Consider the following 23,502-nt stretch of genomic DNA (forward strand, 5'->3'; position numbering starts at 1 on the left):
CAGTTTGAAACTGTCCTGGTTCTCTGTATGAGGAGTGATTTTCAACTGCAGCCTGTATATTTTGTATATATTCTGGATTTTATTTAAATCTTCTGTTTTAGTGGGCATTATTTAACATCATTCTAGTAGGAGGAAGGGAATGCTGCCTCATTACTCCCAGGCAGAGGTAGAAGTCCAAGTTCTCCACAGCCTCCACTGACATCTGAGCAGGGTGGTCTCCTCATTACTGATGGGCAGGTGTATGAGTTCGACACCCACATAATCTCCAATGACACCAGGTGGCGGGAGAGGCTTTATTACTCCTGGGTGATAATGACAAGAATTTCTAATACTTCCCCGACACCACAACAGTGGGGAGAGACAGCGTACAACTGTCAACTCTTGGAGAGAAGTCCAAGTCTAAGCATCCCAGATGATCCCCCAATAACAATGGGAGAGTGGGGGAAGGGTGGTTCATTGTTGGCCAATGCGGTTGAAAATTTTAGCTAGGTAAAGAAGTCTTCTCTGATACTACCTTGGCAGGGGTCTCTGGTAGGGGTATTGGAGTGCCTTGCTAGAGCCTTTTGAAGATGGAAATGCAGGTTTTCCTCTTGGCTGAGAATGGGTGGAAATAGGGCCAGTTCTTCTGTGCTATTTGGCTACCATAGAGCCCTTAGCTACTATCTACAGATTTTCCCTCTTACTAGGCTCCTCTTTTCCTGATATTTTGGCTAGAGAGAACAAGCTTTTATTTGGCCTTTGTTTTTTTATCTGCACTCATTGGTGGTTTCTTGGTTGCTGGTTTCTTTAGCTCCAAGTGTGAGACATATGAGGCAAAACGAAAACCCAGGGAACTCATCACCATGTCATTCCTCAGGTTCCAATGTCCCTAGAATAATCTGCCATCTCTGTATCCTTCAGTCTTTATGATGTTTAAAATAGATAATATGCAGAGTTTTTACTTGTACTCAGTGGGAAGAACAGGAAAAAATATGTCTACTCCATCTTCTTGGAAGTAGAAGTCACCCTATTTGTCTTACATTTAAAAATGGTCATGCTTAAAGAGACATAGTCTAATCTCTTCATTTTATCCCAGAAAATGGAAACTTAGAGAAGGTATGTAATTTGCCTAAGTTCAAATAATGATATGAGGGCAGAGCTTAGTTAAACCCCAGGTCTTCTGGCTTCTCGTTCCTATATTTCCACCCCTCTTCCCCCTGTACTACTCCATTTTCCTTGCCTTTACCCTGTAATCTTTCATAGGATTCTTTTTTCTGCTATGCACTGAATTCTGTACCACAAAAAGATACTAAAATCAGACAATCTCCAAGTCATTTCCCCCCCCCACTGTGATATTAAAAACTTGTTCTCCTATACATTTGTTCAGTTTTCTAGATTCCACAAAGGAGTGAAATAATATGGTATTTGCCTTTCTTGGTTTGACCATTTTACTTAGCATAATACCCTGTAGGTACATCTATATTGTCACAAAAGGCAAGATCCTATCCTTTTTATGGCTGTGTAATATTCCTGTGTGTGTGTGTGTGTGTGTGTGTGTGTGTCTCCCACATTTTCCTTATTCAGTTGTCTACTGATGGACACTTAGATTACTTCCATATTGGCTATTGTAAATAATGCTGCAATAAATAGGGTGCATATATGTTTGTATCTTTTCAAATTAGAGTTTTCTTTTCCTCTGGGTAAAAACCCAGTAGTAGAATTATTAGCTCATATGGTATTTCTCTTTGAGGAACCTCCATATTGCCTTCCATAGTCAACTATACTCAAATTTAAAATTTTAAACAAAATAAAATGGTAAAACAGAAGAAAACTTACTCTCCTAAAAAGCTATAGTTTAGCTCTTTTGATGGTGGGAACAAAGTAATATTTGTGGCAGAGAATGAAGAGAAGGTACTATGTAAGGTCTAATAAATAACTAAATAATCATAGCTGACAGACTTACAGATCCATGCTGGGAATGCAATTTTTTTTCTCTAACTAGGCATTCATCACATACTATAATCTTCTGGCAGAGTGTCTTAATTCTTAATTCAGTACCATCTGCCACTATTATATTAGATTACTATTATGATATTGAGTACCAAAGTCATAATATGCAGAGGTTAAAGATTTTTGGTGTTGATAACATCCTAAAAATATATATGCAGAGTACTTTTATTTTTTTAAAGCACAATTTAGTGAAAGAGGTCTCATTGATTTATAAAAGGTTGAAAACTCACGAACTATTACATTCTGAACATAGTTCTCTCAGTCATTTGGTATAACTTCATGCAAAATAATATTTCTAATCATTAATTCTCAGGCACAATAGGAAAAGAGTGATTGCTTGACAGGAGGCAAAATGAGGAGCAGTAGGAGGAAGAAGAAATGCTGGTAATGACAACTGTTATATACCCAACTTTATTTTATATCAAAAGCACTGGGCTAAGCACTTTATTATGCATACATTTATTTTAGGCTTTCAGGTGCATACAATTGGATTAATCATAAAACTTCATTATGACATGCTCTTGGCACTGGTCCCCTATTTATTTAGCTAGTTCCTTTTCATAATGTAATAAGCACCTACAAATTCACAACCCAAAATAAAAATTAGGACCTTGACAATAATCTAAATCTAATCATAAAGATTCCTTCACTTCCATCCTACATCCCCTTTACTTCCCAACCAAGGCCAGGCTCCTTCAGCCATCATCCTGATTTGTGTTTATTATCCCTTTGCTTTTTAAAAATTGGGTTTATCACACCTATATGTAATATAAAAATTAAATATTTTAATTTTTAACTTCATCAAAATATAACATGCTCTGTAATATTTTAGGACTTTTTCATCTAATATACTATTGCTAAGATTCATTCATTTTTTTATGTAGGGCTATAGTTCATTTGTTCTGAATACCATATAAGATTCCAGTGCACAAATATACTATACTTTATTAATCCATTATTAATGTTGATAGAATTTAGGTTGTTTCTAAATTTTTGTACTGTGAGCTATGCTGTTATAAACATATTTGTATGTATCTTCTGTCATATCTGAGTAAGAGGTTTTCTCTTAGAAAAATTTAGTAGAATTTTGGGGTCATAAGATATATGAATGTTCAACTTTAGGAGATAATGGCAAAATACATTCCAAAGTCCTCTCAGCAATTTATATAGACAGTAGTTCCCCTTATCCATAGGGGATCTGTTCCAAGACCCTCACTGGATGCCTGAAATGGTGGATAGTACTGAACTCTATATGTATACTACATTTTTTCCTATACATACATACCTATGATAAAGTTAAATTTATAAATTAAGCACAATAAAAGATTAACAATAATAAAATAGAACAATGATAACAATATACTGTAATATAAGTGTGAATGTGGTATCTCTCTCTCTCTCTCTCTCTCTCAAAAGACCTTATTGTACTGTACTCACCCTTCTTCTTGCGATTATGTGAGATGATAAAATGCCCAGGGGATGGCATGAAGTGAGACTGAAAGACCTAGGCATTATGATACAATGTTAGGCTACTAGTTACCTTCTGATGATAAGTCAGAAGGAGGATCATCTGCTTCTAGACTGTGGTTGATCATGGGTAACTGAAACCATGGAAAACAAAACCACAGATAAGGGGGGACTACTGCATTCCTACCAATAATATGTAAGAAAATCATGTTCTTGAGTTACTTTACTTTCTAAGCCGGAGTTCATCTTCTGAACCACAGGACACTGAAAATTATTTGACTATCTCCTCAATTCTCTCAAGGATGGTGCATAACTGCTATCATTCTAGTGCATAGGAAAGAAGTTGATTCTTTACTTACAACTGATGCTTTGGGGCATTAGCACTTTGTTCTCTCCAGTAACCTTAGTCGAGAAAGGCTGCTTTGTATTGTCACCTTACACTTTTTTGCCAACCAACTGGATATAAAGTGGTGTCATATTATGATTTGATATACATTTTCCTGGTTAATAATGGTGTTGAATCTTTTCATAAGTTAATTGGCCATAAGTGTTTACAATGCTGTGAAATGTCTGTTCATGTCTTTTGTCCGTTTTTCTATGGGATTGCTTGTGCTTTAAAATAATCTTTACAGGTTCCTCATCTATTCTTGCTATCATTTGTCAGAATATTTTGTGAATATTTTCTCCCAATTTGTAACTTGTATTTTCTTGTTCTCTAAGGTATATTTTAATGAACATTTTAAATTTTAAACTGTTAAATCTATCAATATTTTATTTTATAGTCAATTCTTCTTGTGTTTTAAGGTATCTTTTTTATTTCAAAGTTAGGAAGATATTCACTGACAATTTCTGCTAAGAGTTTTAAGATTTTGTTTTTGAAATTTATACTCTTAATTGATCTTATGTATGCTATGAGACAGGATTTATTTTCATCTTTTTTCCATATGGATAACCATAATTACAGCTTCATTTATTAAATAATCTCTACATTTCCTATTGATCTGACATGCTACCTCTGTTATATATCAGAGCTCCATACATGTATAGGTCTATTTCTGGGTTTTCTACTACATTTGTAAAAATTTTAAATTATTTCATGCAGTCTTCATAAGAAGCAACCTAACATAAATTACTTCATGTAATCCATAAAATTACCCCATGAGGTAGATGCTATTTTCTCTATTCTACAGATTCAGGAAACTAAGGCTTAGAGATGTTAGTGACTTGTTCAAGATCACAGACTAGTGGCAGCTCCAAAATCCATGGGTTTAAGCAATAATTAATACTGGCTCTTACGCTACTACCTCATAAGGATATAGTAAAAGTCAGTAAATATCATAGGCAGTAAACTATATAGTTAGCTCTATACTAGCTATAAAGTGGTCTGAGGTAGAGTTGCGAGTAGGTTATAAAGGAAAGACAAAGTCTCTGCTCAAATATCACTTACTCAGTCTTTCCCTAAGCACCTTATCCAAATTGTAGCCCTTGTCCATTCTGAACCATTAACCTGCTTTATTATTATTTTTTTGGGTTACTAAGTACCTGAACTTATATATCTATTTGTTTATTCTCTGATTTGCTCATTAGAATGTCTGCTCCATGAGGGCAGGAACCAACATTGTTTTATTAACTGCAATATGTCTATCACCTAAAACATGCCTGGCACATAGCAGGCACATGACAAGTATTTAGGGAATGAACGTATGTATGTATGAATGAATGACTGAATGAATGAATAAACAAGACTTCTGTCTCTGAAGAGTTGACAATCTAGCAAGGAACATGTTAGTTCAAGGCAAATTATGAAAATAAGAAAAATTTACTCATTCATTTACTACATTTACTGGGTACCTACTTTGTGTGTAGCACTGTGATGAGTACTGAGGAAAGAATATAAAGATGAGTAAGGCACAATCCTTGCCTTCATAAACTTACAAGCTAGTAGAATCTATGTGTGCATATATAAATTTCTACAATATAAGACAAGAAATAGTAACTAGCTACAAGAGGAACAAAATGCTAATTTGAACACAGGAGAAAGAATTTAATTGAGACTGGGAGATCAAGGTAAGCTTAATGCTACACATGGTCATGGTAGAGCTGGGCTTGGCAATGTTTTCCTTCAAAGAAGGTGAAAATTGTGTAAGTTTAGTACGTATTTATTCAGCCAAAGCTACTACTTACAGATATCTTGGCACAAAGTACCCAGCACCATGATAAATAATTTTCACTGTGGGGAGGGAACTAGACTTTGCCTGGCTAAGAGAAAGGATATTCTGGGCAGGGAGAATGGATTGAAAGCACATGGCATATTCTGTCAAGAAGTCCACTGTTGTTTTAACAAGGCTCTAGGGAGGGTGCTGGTAGGAGATGAGGCTGGAAAGACAGTGTGGCTGGGATCTGAAATTAAGAACTTGGGCCATTTGAAACTTTTTAAGGACTAAGTGATAGTGGAGGCAGGCAGGCCACCACAGACAGTTATTTTCCTTTCCTTCCTTTTTCATCTGCTGCCTTTCTTCTTCTTTTTCTTCTTCTTCTTTTTACAGCAGAGCATAGTGAAAAAGAAAAGGGAATAGGAGTCCAGAGATCTGGGATTAAGTCACAGTTCTGACACTGAACTGCTACATGATGTTTGGAAACAATTCAATTAAAATGAGAGGAGAGGACACTTAAAAAAAAAACTACACATATATTCTTTCTTAGTAGCCACTCCAATTAGAATACCCTGTCACAAGGATTACTGCTGTAGTGACAAAGAAAAACAAATGCAGAGATGAATGCAACCCTTTGGCATATTGGTTGAGAATCCCTGGATTAGATGATCTCTAAGTGTCCCCTCTTCCACACAGCCCCACCTCTTCTTCCCAATACCTCCACTCCATGCTCTGATTCTCTTCTTATTCCAAACTAAGCTTTCAGTATAACAGTGGACCATCTCCCACCCTCCACAGGAGCTGTTGAGCCCTACTGGTGATGCTCAGGACTGCAAATTCTCATCTTGGAAGAAAACTAGCCAAGCATGGTCAAAGAAATCTGAAAGACTTGAGAGCCTGTTCTACAAGGAAGGGGACAGAATTACTGGGATGCTGCTAACTTGTAAAAATAACTCAGGAGCTCCCCTGGAAGCAAAGTCACCTTGATCCTTTCAAAGAACAATTGTGAGAAATGATGTGAGTATGTATGTTGTGAGGAGGGCAGGGTGCAGAGAGATGGCATTCCAAATTGCAGAGCTATCCTTGAAATTCTGATGCTTTAGAACTTCACTATGGGGTCTAAACATCAAATAAAGCCTTGATGGAGATAAGAGGGCAGGGTAGGAGGGGGGAAAAAGATGATCAGTCCAATATTCATGATCATTTTTTAAAGCTGACCTACTCTTAAGAAACTTTTAAATTGCATACACAAATGAAAATGTACCCTCAGCATGAAGCTCTATGTAGTCTAATTATCAGAACAAATGTTTATTGAGTTAATTTTAAAAATATAATACCAATGCTGCCTATTTCATAATCAAGGGGAAGCACTTTCTTCTCAAGCCATGTTCAGTATGCAACAGGAAGCCAATTATCACCCCCCAGAACATTTCTCAGTGAAAAATGTGTTATTCCTTATGGCACTTAAGGCTTAAAAAGGCTTAAAGCCCCGAAATTACCATTTTCTCTTATTTCTATCATCTAAATACCCATCAGTTCAAACCAAAATTATTTTCACCATTTCTTATCTATCCCAAAGGTGTCACTGACACTTGGACAGAGGAAATTATGGAAAAAGACAAGACATGTTTGTTTTGCTTACTTGAATGTTCATACAAGCTTTTCCTGAAAACAGTGTATAATAATGGGGCTCCTGAGAGAAAAATACAGGAAACAGGTATGGGTACTGATTAAATGAAGGTGAATGTAGTTTTATTGCTTTTAAGAAAACTCAGTAATTCTGACTAAAAACTAACCAATATGGTCCCTTTAGGATTCATAGGGATGTATTTTTCATTAGTAGAAGGGAATAATTTCTATTTACCAGATATAGGCATCTTGTGGACAAAAGCCAAGTCTTATCCATCTCTCAGTTTCTGCTAGAAATTAGCATATCATTTACCCTTCCATACAATATCACCTGACACACAGTAGGCATCTGAAAAAAGTTTACTGAAGAAATACATTAGCATACTATTTGTTTGCAATTGCCTACTGCTGAGAATGCTTTTAAACTGATTGCATAAATAGGCTAAATACAATCTGAAAATCTTTAAAATTTGATAAGCAAGCTTTTTAGTTCTTAGATTCAAAGAATACAGGTGGGAATTTAAGAGATGTTTCCGTGTCCCAAAAGAAGCAGCTCCATTTCCCCTTACAGACACTGGGCAGAACTTTTCCAGACCTTCTTCTGTGTAACCAAATATTTTCAAGTGGCAACCAAACATTCCAAAGTACACAAGCTGTCTGAGTGTCACACTGGAAGACAGCTGGGGACACGGTGTTGACAATGATCAGTGTTTACACCATATTCACATTCCCTTTAGCACATACCAGATTCCAGAGCTATGAGACATGTGTGTTCTGCTCCCCTATTTTTTTTTCCCTCAAAGGGCCCCTGGGTCCTGTCTGGAATAACAGATCAAGAACTGTACTGCCAACCACCATAGGTGGAATGATTAAATTTTCTGACTATAATTGAGAAAGCATGATTTGACATATGTACTTATACTTTTGGAGACAACAGGCTGGAAACTGTTACACTAGGGCTGCTCTGAAAAATCCAAAATATGTGATTTTCTATATTAACAGGAATGACAACAGAATCTACAAGAAGGAAATAACTTTATAAAATAGGTTTGATTTGAAAGAACACAACATAAATAATGTTAAAATACATGGGAAAACATTTGCAACACACTTGACAGAAAAAAAGATTAATTTCCATGATATGAAAGAACGCTTACAAGTCCAAAATTAAACCTCCTTCACAGAGTTATGTAGAACAGACTTTCAGGTACAGATGCATCAAGTTCCAAATCAAACTTAACTTCATTAGCTACGGTTCCAGAATAAAGGCAGAGAATCAAGTTCCTTAGTTACCTTTATCTGACTCACTCTGACAAAGACAGAGAACACTTCTGGGCAGTCTGGCTTCAACACAAAGCTCTCCAGCTGTTTGACAGGAGGACAAAAAGTAAAAGCCATCTCCCTCTTGGCCTGTTATGCCCAAGAGAGAGTGACACCTCATGGCAAAGGACAACGGTCTTCACTGATGGCAATTGCCAGTTCCCTCTGCACGCACTTAATGTTGGTAATAACTGCTTAACAGAGACCTGGCACAAAATCAAGAGAAGCTGAAATCTTTGTGGTTACCCTGCTGAGATAATTTAGGATGCATTAGTCAATGTTTCTCAGGCTGTTCATCCTAGATCAGTGTAATTATGGAGAGGAATAAAAAAGAACAGATTAGAAAATAGCTTGCCAGTAGAACCACTATATTCACATGGGATGATATTTAAATCAGCATTTGAAAACAGTATATAGTTATGACTTGTTTCCTGCTCATACTTTATGCCAAGTTCTAAGGCAAATTCAGCATTTAGCATTCATTTTAGACAGCAAGCCTCGTCCCTGTGGCTTGTCACACAAGCCTCTTAAAAGCTCTATCTTGCCAGATACTAAGGCCACTCGTACTGACGATGCTTCTTACATTAAACAAGTTGCATAAGCCCCAGAAACTAACTTTGGGGAAAGAAGATACATTCTCAACTTGGTATCTTCCCTTCTCAGTGAACTAACCAAACAGCTTCTGAAAGTCTATCTTCTTTCTCCTACTTCCCTGACTGTACTAGACAAACAAAGATGACTTTGTTAACCTCAACCCTGATCTGAAATAAAATTCCATGAAAATGCCTCCATTCTTCATCCAATGGTGCACTTGCACTCGTTCTCTACCTGGAATAGCGCCGAGCATATAATAGGCACTCAGTAAATATTTGCTCTTATTTACTGAGTATTCACTGCAAGCAGTCACTCTTTCACAGCACTCAGCATAATTGCAAATAATTACTTGCACAGTTATTTGCTTAATGACTGTCTTCCTCACTAGACTGTGAGCATCACAAGGCCAGGGTCAGTTTGTGTTATTTCCAGCTGTACTCTTAATACCTACCACAGTGCCTCACACTCATTAAGACCAAATAAATACTCACTGAACAAACGAACACCGTGTACCAAGCACTATTTATTCGGTGTCTCACTCAATCCCCAAATAACCTGTGGACTTGATACTATTCTTCCTATTTCATAGGTGAAGAAACTGAGGCTCAAAGAGCTGCAATAACTTGCCTAAGGTCAAAGCCAGGACTCTGAGTGCATGCTATTAACAATGCTATCCTGTCCCCTTCTGTTAGTCATTCTACCAATGAGTAGCTGCAGCATGGGAAGCTTTTCTTACTCTTCCAAGCCTCAGTTTTCTTATTGATAAATAAAACAGAAAGTGGTATTTATTTTATATATTTATTGTGAAGTTTTCTTGAGCTTGTATATGTAAAGCACTTGGTTATAGTTGTTGGCATATAACAGATATTTATTTATTTAATTTTATTTTTTTAAAGATTTTATTTATTTATTTGACAGATAGAGATCACAGAGAGGCAGGCGGGGGTGGGGGGGAAGCAGGCTCCCCACTGAGCAGAGAGCCCAACGTGGGGCTTGATCCCAGGATCCTGAGATCATGACCTGAGCCGAAGGCAGAGGCTTTAACCCACTGAGCCACCCAGGTGCCCCATAACAGATATTTAATAAGAGTTGTTACTCCTGTACTATTGCCATTGAATCCAATATGCAGAAGGAAGTAACTGGAGCTGGGGAATGCCACCTGCAGAAACCTGTTCCCCTCCCAGAACAGTGCACTCCATCTCAGCAGTCAGACATATCTCTACTGGACTTCTGTGCCACTCTCATCAACCCTCACTCACCACATTCCATAAAACAACTTGCAGATGAAAGTTGCTTTTGCTTAAAGCTCAAATGTATAATAAGCAAAATATTTTAAAATTCATTCTATAACACAAGCAGTTGCTCAATGTGAAATGCTACAACCTACATGGCTTACACTGAATAGCTTATATTATCAAGGAAATTGAAGATTAGAAAAAAATCAAGACTGTCTCCTACCCCATTACGAGAGGGAATTTCATGGATTTTTATTTTGATAGATAATAAATGCATATAAGGAAATAGAGCAGAAAAAGAGAAAATTGCAAATTAGGAGGTCTCTTCGTTCTGTGTTGTAATACCTAGCCAACATTTACACAACCACTTTTATTTGCCACCTTTTGGTCTACTGCTTTACTGTCACTTCAGTTCTTGGCAGAAGACTCTAGGCATACTCTGTCACGGAATACTACAAACGTCTAACATTCTGAACCATGGTGGTCCCGGAATACCTAGCTACTCTGATGCAGTATGGGTAGCTACACTAGTTCTTAAGCCTGGCTGCATAAGTGGGATCATCTGGGGTGTGTGCTTTGTGCTCTGACAAAGCTCTGCTTATTTTATAAGAGACAGAGGACATTTTAACTCAAGGGCATTTTGACCTGAAAGCCAGACTGTAGAAGCGAAGCCTTGAATGAGCACTTACTTTTATCCTTAGTCATCAGCCAAATCAATTCTTTTTTCTTTCTCTTTTTTGAGAGAAAGTGTGCAAGTGCGGGAGGAGTGAGGGGTAGAGGGAAAGGGAAAGAGAGAATCTCTCCAGCAGGGCTGAATCTTACAACCCTGATATCACCACCTGAGCTGAAATCCAGAGTCCTGGGCTTAACTGACTGAACTCCCCAGGTGTCCCAGTCATCAGATAAATCAATTCTGATTTAAATGAATAACACTGATGCCTGCCCCCTCCCTCAATTTCTATTCTGATTCAGTTGATTCTGGACACTGATTTTGGAGCTACTCTGCCTGGGTTTGGATCTCATCTCCTCCATTTACTACTTGGACAAATTGCTTAACTTCTCTGGATTTAAGTTTCCCTATCAGTAAAACAAGGATAATCCTAGAGTTGCTGTGAAAAATTAAATAAGTTGACACATCTGAAATACTTAGAACAGTGTCTGGCCAAAGTAAGTGTTCTATAGTATTAGCTAGTAGTAGTAATAAAGTAATTATTATACCTTGGGGTCATGGAAGAGAAAGGAATACTTGTAGAGTTTGCAACCCCATGTGAATGATGGTGCTAAAATGGTAGCAGCGATATTCTGTGTTTGAAATTTGTGAAAATGAAATCTCTTCACTGTGAAGTACTACTTTGAGGCTATACAGGGAGAATACTTGACACACGTAGGAAAACAACCCTATTTCTTTGTACCACACAGTGGACTCTAATGGTTGGTTTCCCAATGTTTTCTAGTGGTGTGCCCACAGGCCCACCTTGCTCTTAATTTGTAGCTTCCACTGAATTGTGACACAAGTCATTGCTCTCAATGACAGTGGCTGGGTAAGTAGTCTGCCTTGCAGATTCGATCTTCTCCACAGGTGGATATCAAACTATAGATTTGGAGCTGAAGATGGTAGGGAGCCTCATTAGGCCTTAGGCTTAAGCCATGTTCTTCCACCCAGTTTTACTTATAATAAAGCTGATACCAAATTTTGTTCCTCACATGGCATTTTGTGTTTGTTTTCAGTTTGTTTTAGAACTGGAAGGAGAAAAGCACTCACCCTCTCAAACCCTAACAAGCAGAAACAGGAACTATAAAAGTAAAAGAAGTAAAAATCTGACCATTTTCAAAATGCTTTACTCATTTAACAGATGTGGAAAGTGAGGCTTAGACACAAAGGCTTCTGTGATTTACCCAGGGTCAAAGCACTACTACTAAGTGGCATGTCCAGTACTCAAATTACAATCTTCAGTATTCTTTTCAGTACATGTGCGAGTATGCTCTTTTCTCCTATTAAAGTCAAGGAGGCCAGAACAGACCTCAAGGCCAAGAAGGGCAGTAACTGTGATAATGTTATCAAGTTAACAGGAGAGGAAAACAACTTCTTCAAATCTAAGAATTCTCTTACTCTGAACTCTAAAACTGATTTTTTCCAGATAAGTCTTTACTTAGAAATCAAAAAACTGAAAGAGATCCTCCAGAAAAAGTTATGCAACAATGTATAAATCATAGATAAACACCCATCACCCAGTTACCCCACCTCCTTCCTTCTGTAACAAGTGTTGTGATGAGCACTGGGTGTTATATGCAGATAATGAATCGTTGAATACTACATCAGAAACTAACGATGTACTATATGTTGGCTAACTGAACATAATAATAATAATAATAACTAATAATAATTAATAATGATAAAATCATAAACACAATACATTTTTCCCATTTGGATGGAGTGGCCATAAGGGTGGGCTGGGGTAGGGAACACAAACCATCCCCTGCCAAGGAAGCAGGGGTCACCAAGAGCTTATTCTATGATTTTCTGAGCTGCTGAAGTTCAGCTCTACAGAAGCAATTTCCTCATAGGTGTTTCCCAGTCTCAAACTCCTTTTGTAGCTTGAGATCAAAGGGCCCTCCCCTGTGTAGCAGGCAGAACAGATATGGGATGTCATATACCACTGTGTTAGCTTGCTACAAATCATGCAATACTATTAGCATGGGGGAAGCTAGCTCCTCTAGGTTATAGACATACTTTCTGCAGTACAAATGAATCAACTGCATGCCACAGCCCTAACCAACTTGAAATGATTATATGGGTCTGGTAGTAATCAGTTCTGGTTCTGCCACTAATTAACCATCCGACTTTAGAAAAGCCCGTTCTCTAGGTCTTAGTTTCTTCATTTGTAAAAATGATGGAGTTAGACAAGGTTGCCTCCAACTCTAAAATACTATGATTCAACATCTACAACTAGCCTTTATATTAGCGTCACATAAATTTGACTCACACTTCATGTCTGCTGAGAGAAGTACTAAAAGCTTAGATACAATAAAGTCATAAAATCGTTCCAAAGCTATTCCCACGGTTGGGTCAACTTAAGAGAGATACATTTGCATTTTTCTATCCTGCCTCTTTTTTTTAAAGATTTTATTTATTTGTGTGTGTGTGTGTGTGTGTGTGTGTGAGAGAGAGAGAGAGAGAGAGAATACAAGAGCAAGGGGAAGGGTAGAGGGAGAAGAAGGCTCCCTACAAAAGCAGGGAGCCTGATGCAGGACTTGATCCCAGGACCTTGGGATCATGACCTGAGGTGAAGGCAGACGCATAACCGACTGAGCCACCCAGGCATCCCTACCCTCTTTTGTGTCACCTTCAATCTCCCCTCCCTCTGACAGTCCATGAAGATAAAAATTTCACACTGAGTTTCTATCAACCTGAGAAAGACAGAAGTCAGTGCACTTTTTTGATCCTCTAGTTATCAAGATACAGCTTTATTTCTTGAACCTATAATCAGATAAAAATGTCCAAAGGACTAAAGAAACTGAGTAGGGCTATTAGTCTAGTTTTTTTCTTATTTTAATTCCATTTGAAGGAACAATAGGCTCTTCTTGCCTTTGGCAATATAATAATTCAGCTGACATGCTAGAAATACCAAACACCAAGATATAAAACGGTGGCATTTTCTCTCTTTAAAAACAATCAATGCTTTCATTTATGGACTTCAAAGTACATGTGAAATAAAAGTCTCAGCCCTGTGAGTCCAAGGTAAATCAAAAGGCTGTTAAGTGTCATAGAAAAGTTTCCTGCTTCATTGTCCCTCTTCTAGGCAAGAAAGGAAAAAAACAAAAGTACTCCCAAAGAGATGAGTGCTCATCTCATTTTTATATTTCTTTTTCAAACGGGCTTAAGCAAGTTTCCCTAATAATTCACTCCAATATATTTCTTCCTTAAGTCTGACCAACTCATTATTATTGCTGCTCAGGTCCACTTCCTCTTACTAATCTTGCGCTGGCAGTGCTAGAACTCTTCACCATCTTTCATATTGTCAAGTCTCATTTTGACTTCCAGAAATTATAAAGGAAACCTGGGAAACAGAGTTAGGGGTCTCTGATCAAGTTTAGATACTATCTGGAGCTCCTTGATTGAGTGTAGGGATTGGAGGTCCCTATTGTATCAAACATCCCTGAAGATGCTAGCCCACCTTAGTGAGTCATTTCTCTCTGGTTATTAGCACTTCATCTCTAAAATGAAACAAATATGAAAATATATTAAGAAGAGGAACCTGGGTGGCTCAGTCTGTATCAAGCCCCAAGTTGGGCTTTGTGCTGGGGCATGGAGCCTGCTTGGGATTCTCCCTCTGCCTCTTGCTCTCTTTCTCCCCTGCCCCCTTTCTAAAAAAAAAATTAAAAAAAAAATAAAACTTAAAAAAATATATAAAGGAAAGAAAGAATCACCATAGCAATGCAAATTATTACTGAATAGAAGGGTCTTCTTGGAGATCCTGAACTCTTAGGATTCAGTCATTATTACAAAAGGAAAATGGCTGAAAATCTCTCTTTTTATACTGAGCTATTCATTATTCACATGAACTTCGGTAATACTGTTTAGTACTGGGCATCATGTCTTTAAGTGCAAACCTCTTTCAAAACAGGCCTATGAGAGAAGACAATGGAAACAAGACAATGTCCACATCTGCATCATCACTCTGGTATCATAATTATCCCCAGGTTAGTTGCCCACTCCTCCAGAGAGCTGATACTTCCTTTGAATACTAATATATCATGATGTTGCTTAAAACAATGCATTCGATTTTAGTCATCATCCCAATGGCCATACTGACTCATGGATTCTTCATTTTTGTGGAAGTATTTGGAAAGAAGATTGGTATCTCTGCTTCTGCAAGTTCAGGTGGATCTCACACCAGAGGGTGGCTGGCATCTTCTGGACAGGAACTGGGCATCATGATCTGATGAAGGCTTAATAGTGGTCTACTCTTTAGCCATAGAGTATCATCTGAATAAGTGGACTCTGCAATCTTCGACAATTTGTGCTACTGTATCATCATGAAGGAAATACTTCCATTGGGAAAAGGTGAAATTTGAGAGCAAACACACTAAAGAATGCTGAGCTCACCTTAAGATAAAAGCTGCAGCGGTGCCTGGGTGGCTCAGCATTTGGTTAAGCATCTGTCTCTTGACTTTGGCTCAGGTCACGATCTCGGGGTTGTGAGATCGAGCCCCATGTCCTGCTCTGCAGTGGGTGGAGAGGCTGCTTAAGATTCTCTCTTTCCCTCTCCCTCCACCTCCTACCCCCTCAAAAAATTGATAAAAAAGATAAAGGATGCAAAACAGCCAGATCTATAAAGGAGGAGTTTGTGGTCAAATACTGCAGTATTGTCTAACCCAGATTACTGCTCTACTTCACAGAGGACTTGGGCCAGGACACCCAAATTCCACCTATGAGTTTCCCTTGGGCACTCATGAAATTTCACCTAGTAAAGAGCCAAAGATTCCATTAGAGCCAGGTATTCTTTTCACAAGCACCCAGATTTGATGTGTGACTTATCTGAGGATATAATCTTACAAATGTCTGGAGTTTGACCTTTAGGGTCAAGTGAGGAAACCAACTGATCAACATTAGATACCAAGTGCCCAGTTTTATACACAGCTCCACTCTAGCAATGCTAGGAGAATAATAGCGATCATTAAGGCCAATAAAGCAATTATTCAGTGAGAGACATGATCAATCAACAAATATTTCTTTTTTTAAGATTTTATTTATTTAAGAGAGTGAGTGAAAGAAAGAGAAAGAGTACATGCACAAGTGTGGGACGGGAGAGGGAGAAGCAGACTCCCCACTGAGCAGGGAGCCCAACACAGGGCTCCATTGTAAGACCTTCGGATCATGACCTGAGCCAAAGGGAGACACCCAACTGACTGAGTCACGCAGGCACTACTTAACAAATATTTCTTGGGCATCTATTGTGTACAAGACACTGTATCTCTGCTAATAGTCATGTGAGTCAAGGGCCCTTCCATTAAGGGTCTAATGACTGAGTTAAAAGGCTAAGACATATTCCTATGAGCAGATAACTGCAAGGTAACCTATAATCAGTGTCAAATGAGTCATATGAATATAATGACCAAGGGGTTTCGGAGGTACAAATGAATAATTCTAATGGATGATCCAGAAGGCTTCCTGGAGAAGGCTGGACTTGTACTAGGCGCTTTCAGTTGAACAGGATTTTGACAGGTTAAAGAAGACAGAGATCATGCTAGATTTAAAAAAATGGCATTAGCAAGGGGCTAAGTAGGTGGGTGCAATGCTTGTTTGGTAGCAGATCACCTTGCCTGAACTAGAAGACTTGTTTTGGGAGTAGCAGGGGAAAACAAAATGCTGAAAAGAAGAGGCCATGGTATCTCAGAGTTTGAAAGGATCCTAGAAATGATCAAATCTAAGCTTTGCTCACCTTATTCTCACATGAATATGGATTTCCCTAGTGTGCCACCAATGTTTAACATACATTTTAGTAACAGGTCCAGACTCCTAATATCTATAAGCATTGAAAATGTGGCATAGTAATTAGAGAAAGGGTGTGGAGTTATAGGCCTGACTAAATCACTTGCTAGATGTTCACTCTTAGTTTAGTTTATCAAACCTTTATTTCTTCACCTACAAATGTGGATAATAGTATACCCACTGAAAGTAATGGTAGGGAGAAAAAGGAGAAAGAGTGCTTGAAGGAGACAGCAAAGGAAAATGAATCTGTAAAGTATATTGCCAGGGAAAGCTGAAGTAGAGAGAATTCAAGGTAGGGGAGGTTGTTTACAGCAACAAATGAACCAAACAGGTCAAGGTGGTTGAGACCAGCCAAAAGACCACTGACTTTGACAATTTGGAGGTCACTGGTGACCTTTAAGAAATCAATTTTAGTATAAAAGGAGAGCGATTGATCGTAGAAAAAGATGAGCTAAGATGAGCTGAGAGGGATGGGTGGCAAAGGAAGAAAAACAGAAGGTATGGTGAGGAACTAGAACTACCGTCAAAGACCCCTCCTCATTTGCAGTGACAGGAGAGGGAGGAAGATGGCTTTGATGTAAAGGGGTCACAGCATTGAACGATATAATGGCTGGATGTCTAGCTCAGCTTAGAACTGAAATGGTTGGTAACTCTGTCAAGGACTTCCAACCCTAGCCTTCCTCCTTGCCAAGATACAGGGAGGGGTCAGTGACAAAGGAAGAAGGAAGTTCCTACTCACAAAATATCTTCTCTCCTCCTTATGTCTCCTACTGCATAGGAAGAAAAATGATTATAAAGTAATCTGCTCATTTATAATACCATAAGATTGTCAACAGAACAATTATAAGACACTCCCTATGTAGTAAAACCTCATTAATTTGGACTTCACCTTTTTGTAATTTGTGGTAATTTAACCTGGGCTGGAGTTACAAAGAAAGGATACTACTTACAAAGAAAGGGTTCACCAGGCAGAGAGTGTGAAAAAGATTGCAAGGGAGCTAATTTAGCCTGCCAGGGCCCATTTCACCTATTTAAAGAAAATAGTCTTTTTTAAGAACTTCAGCATATTCATTATTTGAATGCAAATTGATTTGGCTAATTATAGATTAGCATAATCTGCTGTTAAAATCCTATATCTGCAACAGTTACTTTGCTCTCACTGAATATGCTCATTAGAAATAAAACTGCAATTCTTTTAAGTTAGTTCACAGTTCAGATGAACCCATACCCCTTTCCTCACCCTCATGAGTTAACTACAGTTCAGGAGGTATTACTCTAAACTAGCACATCACTTACCATGAACACAATGGAATAATGAGTAAGTGATCAAAAAAGGCCTCAGTGCAGCCCAAATAGATGTATTAAAGTTTATGTGGTCCATATACACTATGGAGCATTATGCCTCCATCAGAAAGGATGAATACCCAACTTTTGTATCAACATGGACGGGACTGGAAGAGATTATGCTGAGTGAAATAAGTCAGGCAGAGAGAGTCAACTATCATATGGTTTCTCTTACTTGTGGAGCATAAAGAATAACACGGAGGACATGGGGAGATGGAGAGGAGAAGGGAGTTGGGGGAAATCGGAGGGGGAGATGAACCATGAGAGACTGTGGACTCTGAAAAACAATCTGAGGGTTTTGAAGGGGCAGGGGGTGGGAGGTTGGGTGAGCCTGGTGGTGGGTATTATGGAGGGCACGTACTGCATGAAACACTGGGTGTGGTGCATAAACAATGAACTCTGGTACACTGAAAAGAAATTCAAAAAAATTTTTAAAAAGGTGTTACAAAATATAACTGAATAAATAACACTACTCCTTATCAAAAAAAAAAAAAGTTGATGTCCTAAATCCTATAACTCTTTCCATAGCAGGTTTTCTTACAGCTGATTTAACTCTTACTTAATATACTAATCTGAAATACCAACTTGGAGCTGGCTGGCTTTTTGTTTTGTTTTGTTTTTTTAAAGTTTGTAACTGATGAGAAGGAGAAAATGGGCTGTTGCATGAAAGGACACTGAGAAATCAGAAGTGATTGCAGGCTGTAGAAAAGAGACAGGATATATATAAAATATGGCTGTAATAACTTAAAAGCTACCAGAGTCTACGACATTTTAGAGTAGAGATAAAAGGCCTATATATTCATTAGCAAACTCTGAAAACTGTAATACAGTATTATGATGCAGTACAACAACTATGCCTCTAAATGATCAAGCAGAGTTGAATACATGCCTTAAAAATGCAGATCCATTCACATACACACACACACACACACACACACAACTTGTATTCATAACAGTTAACCTAAAATAATCCATAACGGTTAACCTAACCTGAAATGTGTTGATCCTTAAAAAGTTAAAGTTCATAATATTATATAATAATTAAAACAATAGCAACATTTATTAAATAATTACTGATATCATGCTAAGCACTTTACCTAGATAATTGCATTTAAATCCTAAGAGGTGGGTTTTAGTATCATTTCTACTTTACAGCTGAGGAAAGTAAAACTCAGAGAAGTTAAGGAAATACCACCAGGCCACAGACAGAAATAGAGCTGGGATTAGAACTCACACCAGTTCCTTAGCTAGAAACTATGCCTTTCCAATGTTTCAGAAAATACAGTTCTCTAAAAATCACTCTTTTCTCAAGGGATCCAGATACCTGTTTTACTGTGTTTTTGTTTTTCGAACTCATATTTCACAAATACCTTGATTTGGAAGCAGGAAGGATCTATAATCTAAGAATCTGATAGGATGTTATATGTTTGCAAACATGCTCCACGTTATAAGGAGAATATAAAAGTAATAGTAAAAAAAAAACAGAACAAAACAAAAACACCACGAATGTGTGTATTAGGCCCGCCCCCAAATCTCAGTCAGTCTCTACATGCTGTGGATACTGTTTTCAAATGAATAGCCAAGAAACAAAGAGATACATTTTAAAATGCCAAATGATGAATTAAAATTTGGTTCTCCTAATGCTTCCCCACTCACTTTGGAGAAATTCAACCTGAGAATAGGCTAATGGAACATGAAGGTAAAGGGTGATTGTAGCGGAGGACAAAAAGTCAGTTGGCTGTTATAAACGATTTAGGAAAATCTTCTCATTACCTGTTCCAAGAGAGCTATGAGGGCATAAAATGCATGTGGCAGAGTGTGTACTGTGGGAAACAAGGCGGGTGGCGGTGGGGGGCAGATATATGTGGTTATCTGCATTACAAGTAAAAGTGAAGGTAGCACACCACATGTACATACAAAGAAAAACATACAATGAAACCATTCATTCATGCAATGCTCCTACTTAAATCAATGTTTTCACTCATCTTTTTTTATCTCAAGCCTACCCATTCAAGGGTCAGCTACAAATATCACTTTTTTTAGAGAGGTGGAGAGAAGGAGAGAGGGAGAGAGAGAAAGGATGGGGAGGGGGAGAGGGAGAGAATCTCGAGCAGGCTCTACAACTAGCACAGAGCCTGATGCCTGACTTGATCTCAAAGCCCAACTCAGGGTTCAGTCTCATGACCCCAAGGTCATGACCTGAGCTGAAATCAAGAGCTGGACACTTAACAGCCTGAGCCACCCAAATGTCACTTCTGCTGTGAAGTGTTCCACGAGGCACAAGGCTGAATTACACTCCTCCCCGTTTGTGCTCCCGTTGGTTTTTCCCCTTTTTCCACACTTAACCACAGCACCAGTGATACCCTCATTATTAGTTATTCACCTCTGTGCTTTCCTACTCCCCTCTCTATCCCACCATTAGTTCCTTGAGGGCAGGGGACGCTCTCATTTCTGTAGTTCTTACAAATGCCCACACAGTGCCAGTCACAGACTAGGCTCTGGGAAAATGGTGACTCAACATCACTGGCTCAAGATGGTGTCTTATTGCCTAGCTTACCTGAAGGAGCATTTGTTCTCTTTCTTTTCTTGCTTGACTCCCCTCCATTTTCAATGAGGCCTTCTGTGACCAGAGGGCCACTGGCACTACCAAACTGCAGGGGTTCGTTGTTGTTGGCAGGGTCAAAGGGCAGCTGGTTCAATCCTAAAGAAGAAAAAGAAAGCCAAAATCCAGACTCTATTAAGGACTGGGATGTCTCTAGATTATGAGCCACTAGAGGAAAACTCTCTAAATCTCAGGAGCCTAGGAATAACAGGTGAGTTCCTTAAAGCTAGTTGCCATGTGTAATTTTTCCAAATTTTATTGAAGAGTACAGAATTAAAATAAAGGGTCTTATAAGACTGTGGCTCATCTTTGAGAAGATCCCTGATGTTTCTGGGAAATTAACATTTTTGGCCACAAGCTATCCATTATCTCCTACCTCCTTCCTTAAAGAGATAGGACCCTCATTAAATGTGGCTATGGCTGAACACACTCTTCCTTTGAAAAAGTATTCCTCAGGTTCTCTATCTTTTTCTGAAAATTTTATTGATTTATTTGAGAGAGACAGTGAGCGAGACAGAGCACGAGTTGGGGAGGGGAGAGGGAGAAGAAGGCTCTCTGCTGAGCAGGGAGTCTGACGTGACTTGGGGCTCGATCCCAGGACCTCGTGATCATGACCTGAGCCAAAGGCAGACACTTAATGGAATGAGCTACCCAGGCGCCTCTCTGCAGTTATCTCTTGACATTTTTCCATTCTCTCTTTCACTGCAAGGGTTGTTGAGTTAATGTAGCTATAATTATTAGACTACCGTGGTGTCAAAGTCACTGCCAATGATAACATAGCAGTTGCTAAAAAAGGAAACCGCAACTATAGCAAACAAGAAAAGAAAACAAAGATATGGAACTTGCAAGGGGTAAGTTGGAGTGACGGGGAGTTATGACCCAGGTTTCGGTAGCGTTACTCCTATCCTTTTCAAATGATGCCGGAGCATGGTTACTTTACTACTTGCTCCAGCACCATCTAAAATGGCAAAAGGCACTTTCTACTCTCCAAGTCTTACATGGTTTAGCCAGGGACATGCAGAGAGTTTCTTACTCCTCTGACAGCAGCACCTGGAATTTCAAGTGTTTCAATTAAAACTTCATGAAAGGTGGAATCAAAAGCTTTGTTAAAGACCAAAGTTAGGTGATCTCTCTTAAGCCTTTTAGCCACTGATTCTCTAATCCTATCAAAAGAGGAATCAGGTTGACTTGGCATGGCTCATTCTTTAACCCTCAATTTTTCTGCAGCCCATACCTGCATAATTCTTTTTTTTTGCTTTTTTGTTTTTTTAATATGTATTTTTAACAATTTTACTCACTTATTTGAAAGAAAGAGCAAGAGCACAGAAGAAGAGGGAGAAGCAGACTCCCCACTGAGCAGAGAGCCCGATGTGGGGATGTGGGGCTCGATTCCAGGACCCTGAGATCATGACCCAAGCCGAAGGCAGATGCTTAACCTACTGAGACAACCAGGTGCCCCCTAATCCTTGAGACAATGTTGTAAAAGGTCAATAAAAGCTTGGAGTGTGGTCAGCTAAAATCAATTAAGTTTCAGTAAAATGATGCTAAGTTCTAACAAAATGTCCTTACATTATTGTTTTTAGTTAAAAGTATCCCTATGCTAATGTTTCAGCCCATGTAACAAATACCATTCCTTCAGCAATCAGACTCCACTTGGAATACCTCCATTAAAAGTCTTCTGGAACTTGTCAAACATTCTTTCTTATATCACCTAAGTGAATGAATGAAAACTCACTTCTGCATCTTAAGTCAACTGTTCACTGCATCATATCTATGTTCTATTAAATCCCTACCATGATTAGAACTAAAGAAACAAACAACCATTGCTATGTATTAAAAAACATTCCAATAATGACCAAGACTATTTACAAGGACAAGATTTTAATACAATTTACAAATGAAGAGGTTTCTTGCACCTGAGTGGTCCAAGTCAAATGTGAGTAGTGTACTATTGCAAAACTTTTCTTGGTATTTCTTCCTGCAGTATTATACTGAACAAAACAAATTCCATGTAAGATGGCATGGTATTGGGGAAAAAGTATATATTTTGGAGGCTGACAGACTGGGGTTAAAATCCTGGCTGTGTCTTTTACTATCTGGCAATTCTCATAATTCCCTTAGTCTTAGTTTCATAATGTGTAAAAGAGGACTGATAACATTTGTACCCAGTTGTTGCAAACATAAAAAAGATAAAAAATATATATATATATGCTTAAAGTTATTATCTTACTATTCTAAGTGAATTAAAAAAACTTTTCCCTGTAAGTTTGTAAACTCTTCTTAAGAGGATCTCCTCCCCAACACTCTACCCTCTCTCCTCACCCCTATCTGTATCCCTGGTGCCTATTACCACGCCTGGCACATAGTGAGTGTTGAATGAATTAATACTCAATAGGGAGGGGGTAGGTGACTCATTCTATTAACCTATGTAGTTAAAGATGTGACAGCTGATAATCAAGAATTAATGCCACAACTTAAAAGTTTTGATGCTGATTATATCAACATTACTTAAAATAATTAGATTTCAAATGCTTCTCCATCATTTGAGTACCATACTGCAGGACTGTGAAAGCTTGATCAAAAGGAATGCTCAGGGATTAGGAGGTTCTGATTAATGACCGTTAATCAGAAAATTTTTTCTTATTTTGTTTTGCATTTGATAATTTTACAGAATAA

At 38.3% G+C, this 23,502-nt stretch overlaps 1 protein-coding gene across 4 annotated transcripts in view; it reads right to left on the reverse strand.

Annotated features, from left to right (window-relative positions):
• Positions 1-23,502, reverse strand: part of ENOX2 (ecto-NOX disulfide-thiol exchanger 2) — a 261,275-nt gene that overhangs the window by 134,199 nt on the left and 103,574 nt on the right. For 2 of the 4 annotated variants that reach the window (XM_032843378.1, XM_032843374.1), the window contains one exon: positions 20,782-20,925. The exons of 1 other annotated variant lie outside the window; for it this stretch is intronic. The gene's annotated coding sequence lies outside the window, so the exon portion shown is untranslated. Of the gene's footprint in view, positions 1-20,781; positions 20,926-23,502 lie in introns of those variants that run through there. One more of the 4 variants, XM_032843375.1, reaches the window with a different exon arrangement.

Source organism: Lontra canadensis, unplaced genomic scaffold (genome assembly GCF_010015895.1).
Source record: "Lontra canadensis isolate GAN:19392208 unplaced genomic scaffold, GSC_riverotter_1.0 scaffold138, whole genome shotgun sequence".
NCBI classification, from domain to species: Eukaryota; Metazoa; Chordata; class Mammalia; order Carnivora; family Mustelidae; genus Lontra; species Lontra canadensis.